The 10599-nt window shown below is 35.2% G+C and overlaps 1 long non-coding RNA gene across 1 annotated transcript; it reads right to left on the bottom strand.

Moving 5' to 3' along the window:
• Positions 1 to 4328: 4328 nt before the first annotated feature.
• On the bottom strand, positions 4329 to 9064 carry LOC119072466. The gene is made up of 3 exons (XR_005086868.1): positions 8603 to 9064; positions 4683 to 4687; positions 4329 to 4338 (listed from the first exon to the last, which is right to left on the bottom strand). It is a non-coding gene; the product is annotated as an uncharacterized LOC119072466 (long non-coding RNA).
• Positions 9065 to 10599: the final 1535 nt, after the last annotated feature.

Raw genomic sequence — 10599 nt, forward strand, 5'->3', positions numbered from 1 at the left:
TAATTTTGATGTTACAATGGTAAATTTGGCAGAGGATGACAAGGTTCCAAAAGAACCTTGGAGGATGAGACATATAGGTTAGTTATCCAACAAGTTATTGTATTATACGTGGAACTGCTACTCCGAGGCGTCGCTGGGATTTTTATGTATGCAGTAAATGGTGCTAATTCGTTTTCATCAATTTTCGTATTTTTCAAGCTGCCGTCCTCAAACACCTTAATGCTTGATTTCCACTAACCGAAATAGTACTCCGTGTTAGAGACAAGTTTGATTTTTTTTTCAATTTTTGCTTTGTTTACTTGACAGTTTGCTCTCTCACGGCTCTCGCGAGAAGTACTTTTTGTTGAGTGGAAACCATACTTAAAGGTGCTGTCATGTTATCAATCTTTTTATATCTTAGACTAATCATAACTAGACCACTGCTATATACTTGGGGAGGTCATGCAGATGCAGATACGTGGGTGACACATGGTACACACAAAATTTGACAGTTTCATACGTTTACGTAGTACGTGGATTCTTAAAGTTGACAACTTCATAGTATAGATGAATTCTTTTAATGCAATGAAAGTACAAACCAGGTATGGTCTGTCCATACAGACCGGAGGAAATCACGATTTCACATAAAAAAACTCACTTTTCAATGATTTTCATATATATGAAATCGAAATTTCCTCCGCTCCGCTCCATACAAATTTTGACATTAAACCATACCTATGACCTATATTAGACCATACCCCATAAAATGGCGATACGCGTGACCTCGTGACCTTACCAAGTATAAAAGCCTTGATCTAGACTGGTAATGCGTACCAACATCAGTTTGTAAAAGATGCACATTTCGCACGATTTTACGTAGAATGTTACACCAATACATGTAGGCGTTGACATTTTTGGCGGAGGTAGTTCATTACACGAGGGATCAATTTTGTGATACGAGCCGAACTCACAAGTGTGCTTATAAGCAACAAGCTTTGGAAACGGTTATTTTGACAAGTGTAGAGTTTGCATATCCGAGCCGAAGGCGAGGTATGCAACTAGACGAGTCAAAATAACCGTTTCCAAAGCGAGTTGCTTAAAACCACACGAGTGAGTTCGGGAGTTCACAAAATTGATTCCGAGTGTAATGAACTACCAAGCAGCATCCAACGTATGCTGTTTTATTGCCTATCCACCCGGAATATTGTTGTTACGAGTACATTTTCCCACCCAAGGACATGAGAGTTCAAAACCAAAAGTGTTCGTGGAACACTGTTCCAGGAGACAATTGGCAGACTCATGAATATCAAAAGATTATTTTAGATTAATGCACAATTTCACAACATTTATGTCGCGCTATTTCATTCACTGCCAGACTAATACTAAACAAAAAAACTACCGATAGCACAAAACCAACAAAAAAATCTGTTGTTGCATTGAAACGTTTAAAAACGAATCTAGTCTGCTGATGAGATCGGTTCACACTTCTTCATTATATTAATCCCGAAAGCATCACTGGCAACACTACTGTTTTGATGACATGTTGAGAAACTACTTCGACTGTTTTGTTTCTGTGAAGTGCTAGATTCATATTTTGCGTAATATTTGTCAATTTGGTGGTGTTACAATAAATTTTTCAATGAATTGAAGAGAATACATGATAACAAAGACAGAAGTGTTGATTGTTTTTGAAAATAAGTGAAAAATGCAAAAATAAAATTGTGCGGCCATTGGTGTTCGTCGAAGTTGAAAAAAATTTAAATTATGGCTATAGACAAAATGCCCGTCACTTTTATTTTTGTGTTTTTTATTTCATTTTTTTCGAAAGTTTTTAATGAATTTGCTTAGATTGGTGTGCCCTTAATTCAAGTGACAAAGTTTGTGATATCAAAACTAAAATAACATCGCGAGTATTGTTTCGATTTCAGTGTTAAAGAATATTTCATGTGATACATTTTTACTGATAAGTAATGAAAATATGCTGGTATGTAATGAATTTTCATATGAATATTCCTTCACTTGTGATGTAATGAAAAAGTTCCCATATGTAACGACCGCTTTCCGCGGGTGGGAAATGTACGTGTAACAACAATATTCCGGGTGGATAGGCAATAAACATTTTTAAATCCAGCACCACGAATTTATATTACTGTAAACGTATGGTGCAGACGTGTTGCTTTTTGGATGGTGTGTTAGTAGAAGTGGAAAAGTCGGAACTCTCAAGTGTTTTTGTGAATTTTACCAAAAGAAAGTGCATGACTTCGAAAATATGTTTCACTATAACCGGTTGCGTTTTTATTAATCCATTGAACTGAATCACTCTTTTTGGAGGACACCTCTGGCTATGAAAGTTTCCACTTTCATTCTCAAGGTAATTCTTCTCCTTCTTCTCTTATTTTAATTTTATAAAAATCTAAAAGTTCTGTATGGCAAACAAATTCAATTTCTTCAATGAGTAACCTATTGCTTGATAGAAAATTTATTACTTCATTTGTTTGTTTGAACATACACTTGGATACAAGAAGAAAGGTATCACTTGTCACTAATTTTGTTGATGTTGTCGGTAACAGATGTCTATAGTCGTCTACATCCACAAATCATAAAAAACTCGTATAGATTGTGATTACATGAATACGTATTTGAATGTCGACAAGATCACGATTGTCAACATTTTGGCTTTTCGAACCCATAATGCCTCCGCTATCTGAGATATAGAAGTGATAAATATGGGAAAATTTTTTAAAAACTTTGCTGCTAATTGCTAATGATGCGTCACTAGAATCTGTATCACGACATAGTAAAGTTAACCAGGCTGGAGCGCTGATTTGACTAGGGACCTGAATATTCTAGTAGCTCTATATATTTTGCGAATAAAATTTTTCAATTTATGCCAGTGTTCATTTGAGTTCATTTTCATACAGTGTATCAGGCAATGAACGTCAACACAAGGTATGGTCGAATGTCAAACTTTGTACGCAGCGGAGGACATAGCGATTTCATATAAACAAACTCACCTCTCATGAGAGCCATGTCCTCCGGTTTGTATGAACAGACCATACCTGGTTTGTACATTCGTTGGTCCAAATGTTGGTCCCTTGTTTGACGTTTCGAAAATGAACCGCTTCTGCCTGGCTTATTTTACTCTGCCGTGATCTGTATCCAATTCCTATGAGTAAATTTCAACATTCATTTTTTAAATCCTTTAACTTTTATTTTAAGTTTATTCTTCAAATGAAACAATCAGTTTGAAGTCAGATAAAAATTATTCTGTCAATTTTATCGTCATGACCCTGATAGTTGGTAAAGTATTAATTTTCAATACGAATATCACTCAATATATTCCTTAGGAGTATACAAATAAATATCGCCAAAGTGCAGGCAATTTGGATTTGTTTTCAGGGCGGGAATAATTCAACATTACCAAAGACCAAACTTTTTTTTTGCAATTTTTAAAATTGATTTCTTATATTTCGCTGATAATTCCCTTCATTAATTTTCACAAAAATCTAGTTATTGCATTCAACATCATTCCATTTTTTTGTCTTGTCACTGTGACCTCTATTACTACTAATTAAACTCTGTGTTGTAACCCATAATTCTATTATTATGAAGACATTGTGGTAAATTATTGTTAATCATAATTGTAGCTTTACCCCATTGACTACTTCTATTTTTATGTATACCAAACCCATGTAACACTACAAGTCACAATTACATAAATTACTCACAGCATGATGCAGATCCCTAGGCGCAGACAAAACAACATCTTAATAAAAATGGAATCAATTTAATAAAATGGTTTCGCCGCTGTAGGAAACGAACATAATAAAAAAAAAGAAACTGGCAAAAAATGTGAACCTATTTTTGGTCACACGAAATCGAAAGAATTCGGTTTACGGAATGTTAAGTGTGAAGACTATTATTTCGTGTAGTAAATTTGATATTTTTATTGTTTAGTATTAATGGGGTAATGTTTGTCAACGTGACGTTAGAGTCTACTTACTCCGTTAATGAAAACTAACTGCATTCATACAATTCATACTGACAAAAATTTACTAGCAATTGGTACAGAAAAAATGTTTACGTCGATGCAAACATCTCTGGTAAAATTGTAAAAGTGTAACTCAACACAAAATGATTAATCAGGAAAATGTTGCTACCTCAGGACGCTTCAGGACCTCTGATTTTAAACTTTGTTGATTAAAATGAAAATCTTTTGGTTCTCCTGAGTATCGTGTATCATCTGTTAAGAAGTCATATTCATACGTGCAGGACGTACGAGATTCAGCTGCCACACATGTTTAAAATAATTGAAAACTTCGCAAATATGCACTTCTGAGGTAGCGTCAAGACCGACCCCTAAATGGATGGTAGAGCAAACATTTAACTTCTCTTCCCAAAGTGCATACTTTACTTATTGAGTTACAAAACTATCTGGAAACACTGAATTGCGGACGTCCCTTAAGTACAGAATCGAAAATAGATTTGACGCCAATCTCTTCAAAATGTTTGAATTAAACGAAGTCACAAGCTCGGTAGTCATGTTGATGATATTGTTTGCTGTGTCTGTGAAAGGTTACCGTTCACATTATTATCTCATTCTTTCCGTTGCTGTTGTTAACTACAAAATGTATACAGTTCAAGCAAACATTTATCTTTCTTCGATTATTATTGGTTTTACCCACATGAACTGTAAACGAAACTAAACCTCAATGGGAAGTAGTAAGAATTAAAGTGAACACACAGCAAATGTGAGACTATACGAGTAGAAGATAAAACGCTTTGTGCAGCTATTCGGTGTTATAATAAGTTGTTATCAATTCGTGATGGGAATTTTTTTGATAGAAACGAAAAGAATTGGTTTTGCAGTTGCGAGTTGCGGGAAATGAACAAAATTGCTAGAAATGACACATACATTTTATTTGATAAAATTCACATTTCCATTGTTACTGAATACATCGTACGAAAAAATTCAACCCACTTTTCAGTAGATTCTCTGAAGTAAGTAAGATTCTCTGAAGCAGTGTTCAAAAAAAAATTAATTTTATTTTGAAAAACGTTGATCTAATCAAAAGCCAGATTGATGGTCAATGCTTGTACTTCGAAAAAGCGGATTGAAGATTAATTGCAAATTTTGAAGTTCAACTTTGACTTGATCATCAATGCTATGCCTTGATAATACATCTGCATTTTTTGAAGATCTTACTAATCTGCTAAATCGTGGTAATCGATTTTAAGAATGTCACGGCCAAAAATATGTCACTAAGTTCTATAAATCTATACATTTTGACGAGGGAGAAGGTTATAACCCGAAGGGGTGTTGATTGCATCAATGACGAATGAAGTATGAAAAAGTATGTTTTGTATTGTGCTGCACCGAGTCGATAATATTCGACAAAGTGTGTTACGTACACCTATTGTGTACACTATATACTTCAATTATGTTCTCACTTCGATTTGCTGATTTTTCTAAAGGAGGCATCAAAAGCAAATGGATTGAAATACAGCTGGAAGGCGAACTATTGCACGTAACCCTAAGGGTTCGTATAGTCTTTAAATATAAAATAATTTAGTTATAAAGTCGTTTAATACACTTTAAACGTCAACATCCATTCTATGCCTTTTGCTGTGATCTGAAGTTCGTAAGTAAGCAAGAGACGAGAGTGTGTCGAACCTATTGTATTGTAATGTGTTTGTATACTTTTACAGAATGTAATTAACTGTCGATAAATGACGTAGGATGGAGTACCATTTTTGGTAAATTTATTTGGAAAAATTTGCCAAAGTCTACCAAAATTTAGGTAATTTCTGACAAAATTTTCCAAAAAGATTTATCAAAAATGGGCCCTTCGTGGAGTGGGAGTTGTAACTCATATATACAATTGAAGTTTTTAAGCTGTTACAGCTTGCAATTCTCGAAAACACCGGAAATCGATAATGTTTGTCAACTTTACTTAGGCATTGAACAGACATACAAATTAGGAAGGCAAATCAAAAGAGCTAATAACCGGTAATGGAGACTCTCATTGATTGAGAGTCTATAAGACCACAGACCACAGCAGTTCAAGCCATTTTTTAACCTGTTACAGACAGCAAGCATATGACCAGTATTATTATCGGGTGTATTGCTTCCATCGATCAAAGGATTTTTAATCGGTTACAAATCTTGTACTTCAATTTTTTAACATTCATTTTATTTCATAGGGGCCCATATTACCCAGAGCTTATTATTTTTGTTGTCGTTATCGACTGGTATGTGACTGGTTGAGGATTCTAAAGTGTCTCCATTGTCGAAAGTAATAAACTTTTACCGTCATCCAACAACAGCACTTTTCTCGTTGACTACTTGCACGTGTATTTACATTTACAATTACAATCTAAATATTTTCATTTGAGAAAACTTTTGCAGCCCACGCATTTCTTCCTCATATCGTTCCAATTGTTTTAATTTGATGGAAACTCACATTCTATTTCTAAATGCAGTAAGCAGAAGTAGGAATTGGATACAACAGAAGGAACCAAAAAATTCATTTTTTTTATTTAAATAATTTATTTTTATGTGTATTTTATTGTGTACACGCACACACATTTTCGTTCTCACTGCTGAATTTGAAAGCCAAGACACATTTTTTTGTATGGTTTCGTCTATTTCCACCATATACATACATCACATATAGATTTTGTTCCTCGGCACACTGTACGTTACATATAGATTTGTGTATATAAATTTTGTAACGTAGATTTCTATCAGTCCAAGTACTTACTAAGCCGGTATATAGTTTTAGATGAGAGAAATGCTTGACTGACATTTTGACGAAATTAGTTTGTGACGGATTTAATTGTGGAAATAACTTAATTAAAGAGGTTGGTTTGTTTTCCTGTGTTGTATAGGGTCTGTTAAGAGTTTTTCTCTCGGTATAAATTGCTGATGATTCCAACGAAATGTTCGTCATTATTCGTCGTAATGTTTTTCAGGACGATTAACTTTTAACAGCATTTTGCGTTTTCTTTTCGATTACATTTTCGATGCATTAAATTCTAGATGGTTGGGGTATGCAAACAATTCCAAGAATTTAAGTGTCGTTGGTGATTTTTGTTTATTATTTTCCCAATTAAAAATCTAAACGAATATAATTGTTCAACTCTAGTATTAGGTGAATCCGAAATGTTTATTGTTATTATGTTACTAGCATAAAAGCTTTCTAGAACCGACGTCCGACACATTTAATAGATATTTACGTAACAAGGACGGAAAAGTTGAAATATCGCGTGAAGTTTGTTGGTTTGATTCGATGCCAAGGTCACGAGCTACGCGAAAATGTGACTTTCCATCCGAGTTACGTACAATATTTTACATGCTGAGGGTTCCGAAAAAAATTCCTCATTGTTGAAATGAACGGGTTTTATTGACATGAGCACTAACACTCATGTTCCGGGGCCTTAGTAAGTGAAACCAATACCTTCTCTAGCAAACAAACTTCGTTTTGACGCAGTCAAAACACCACCTTATTTTGACTAATTTGACACAGACTTTTTTTGTGATGGAGTTGCCGGACTGCACTTTTTTTAAAGCAATATCGACATCACAGAAAAACACAAATTTTCAACTTTATTACTTTTTTGCACATCAAAATAACTGAGCAAAACACATAAGAAGACATCACAATCACAAATTCTTCATTCTCGAACACCGAAATGGGGACAAAAGACATAATATTTTCCTTTCTTTTTGCATACCAACTTTGCAGAAAGAAAGTATTTTTTCGCAATTCCGGTCCATAATCATCACCTTTCCATGCATCCATTTAATGTCGTTTTGAAGGTATTTATTTCACAGTGCGTTTTTGATTATTTTTTCGCACTTGGGCTTTTTCACATTTTTTTCGCACGCTACATAGCTCAGTACCTTTAAGAAAGACTAAATTTTATAAATAAAAACTTTGCACAGACCAGGATTTGAACATACAACACCAAAATTCTTCCAAACACCAAGCAACGACCATAGCCATTCGGCTACAGAGTCACACAATTATACAGAACGTATTGTTGAAGCGTACATACTAATCATTGACTACTTGATTTTATTTAGCGCGTCTCTATACATCACATTGCAATGTGTATATAGAACAGGTTGCTTGATCGTTCAAATGAATTCATGTTTGCATGTGAATGTTTGGTAGAAATTTTGGTAATATTTTGCATTGGAAAGGTGATTATGGCCCGAAATTGCGAAAAACGTTGTATCTACCACGGTAGGTATGCCGGTATTTTTTCGCACACGACGTCTTGTCGACCTCGGCTTCGCCTCGGATCGACAATCGACATCTAGTGCGAAAAAATACCTTCATACCTACCTTGGTAGATAAATAACTATTTCGCAATTCCGGTCCATAATCATCACCTTTCCATGCATCCATTTAATGTCGTTTTGAAGGTATTTATTTCACTGTATTCCTGGACTAGGGTCGGTCGATTTTTGAATATTTTCCATCCGAGCTTCTGGACCTAGCTAAGGAAAAGTCTAAGGAAAATTTTAAGACCAAAAAAAATATTTTCAAAAATGTTCTATGCTTTGCCCAAGACGATTTTTTGAAAATCTTCTAGTTTTTCGAGATATCAACACTAGAGATGTGCGGGCCGCCCGAAATTCATCTACCCGACCCGGCCCAGCCCGGCCCGACCGGGCTTGGGTCCGGGTTTCAAAAATTAGTCGGGCTCGGGCGGGCTCGGGTTTCAAAAACAAAGATTCGGGCTGGCCCGACTTTGTTCATCTTTTAAAAAAATGTGAAAACTTAAAGAAAAATTTAAAGAAAAATTGCAATACAGTCCGAGAGTAAGCTTCCTTTCAAGTGTTCGATAGATTTGTGAGACTACATTATTATAACGATAGGTAACCGAACGATTTCCACTTGTTAGCCGAGCCAATTTTAGGTTTTTTCGCTCAATAAAAAATATACGGGCCGAGTCGGGCCGGGCCGGGTTTTACTACAAAATTCTCGGGTCGGGTCGGGCTCGGGCATTAAAAATTAGTCTGGGCCGGGCTGGGTCGGGTTTTGAAAATAGGTCGGCCCGCACATCTCTAATCAACACTCTAAAAGCTTTCTTGTCTATGCCAAAAAGTGAATTGTTGGTAAAGCGTTCTTAGTATAGAATACAGGATCTACTCTAATAAAAAAACCCAAAAGACACGTCCTTTTTGTGAGGAAAATACTTTTTCCGGGTGAAAAGTTTCGTAGGTTTCCGATTTTTTAATTTGAGATAGGTTTCTATTGCAGATTTTTCCAGAAAATTAGTTTAAATTTTGTCGCAAAATAGATAATTTTAAAGCTACTTTGATAGAAAACCACGACGTAAAAAGATTTTGAGAAAAGTTTTAAATGCGGTCGAGTGATCGCTATGAGAGTGACTAAAAATTAGCCATTTTTGGCATACTAGGAAGACACACCCCTCCTCAACAAAAAAGAAGTTTTTCCGAAATGCACCCAAAAACTAAGAACGGGTATCGATTCAGGGACCTTTTGGGAGCTCAGAACAGCATTCAGTAAAATCGGACCAGCTCCTTCCCCATACAAAAATTTTCATTTCATGAAATTTCATACACCCCTCTGAAATCGTTTTGTCACAAAAGTTCGGTGAGTGGACATATTTTGATCGAAGTTAATTTTTATCTTATAGTCCGAGGTCATACCTTTCTAAATTGTTTAAGTGATCTTCCCACTTTTCCATGCATTTAAAACTTTTCTCAAAATCTTTTTACTTCTTGGTTCCCTATCAAAGTAGCTTTAAAATAAGCTATTTTGCGAAAAATCTGCAATAGAAACCTCCCTCAAATAAAATAATCGGAAACCTGCGATCCTTTTTACCCGGAAAAAGTGTTTTCCTCACAAAAAGGATGTGTCTTTTGGGTTTGTTTATTAGAGTAGACCCTGTTTTTTATACTAAGACCGCTTTACCAACAATTCATTTTGAAATGGCATAGACAAGAAAGCCTTTAGAGTGTCGATACCTCCAAAAACTAGAATATTTTCAAAAAATCGTCTTGGGCAAAGCATAGAACATTTTTGAAAATATTTTTTTTGGTCTTGAAATTTTCTTTAGACTTCGCTGAGTCGTATCAGCTAGGTCCAGAAGCTCGGATGGAAAATATTCAAAAATCGACCGACCCTAGTGGACACTGTGCGATATCTTTTTTCGCACGCTAAAGAGCCTATTACATCACATTGCAATGTGTATTATAATGCAGCCTTCTTGATCGTTCAAATGAATTTCTGTATACACAACGATTTTGGAACAAAATGTAGGACATGTTTTGCATTGGAAAGGTGATTATGGCCCGAAATTGCGAAAAACGTTGTATCTACCACGTTAGGTATGCCGGTATTTTTTCGCACATGACGTCTTGTCGACCTCGGCTTCGCCTCAGGTCGACAATCGACATCTAGTGCGAAAAAATACCTTCATACCTACCTTGGTAGATAAATAACTATTAAAAGTTTAAAATTTTACGTCGAACAGTTTTATCACCCTAATTTTTCTAGTTTGTTTGCTAGGGTATTGGTTTTTTCATTTTTTTTTTCATTCATTTATTTTATCAATCCTTTATTATAATGTGGGGAATAC

This window comes from Bradysia coprophila, assembly GCF_014529535.1.
Source record: "Bradysia coprophila strain Holo2 chromosome IV unlocalized genomic scaffold, BU_Bcop_v1 contig_81, whole genome shotgun sequence".
Taxonomy (NCBI): domain Eukaryota; kingdom Metazoa; phylum Arthropoda; class Insecta; order Diptera; family Sciaridae; genus Bradysia; species Bradysia coprophila.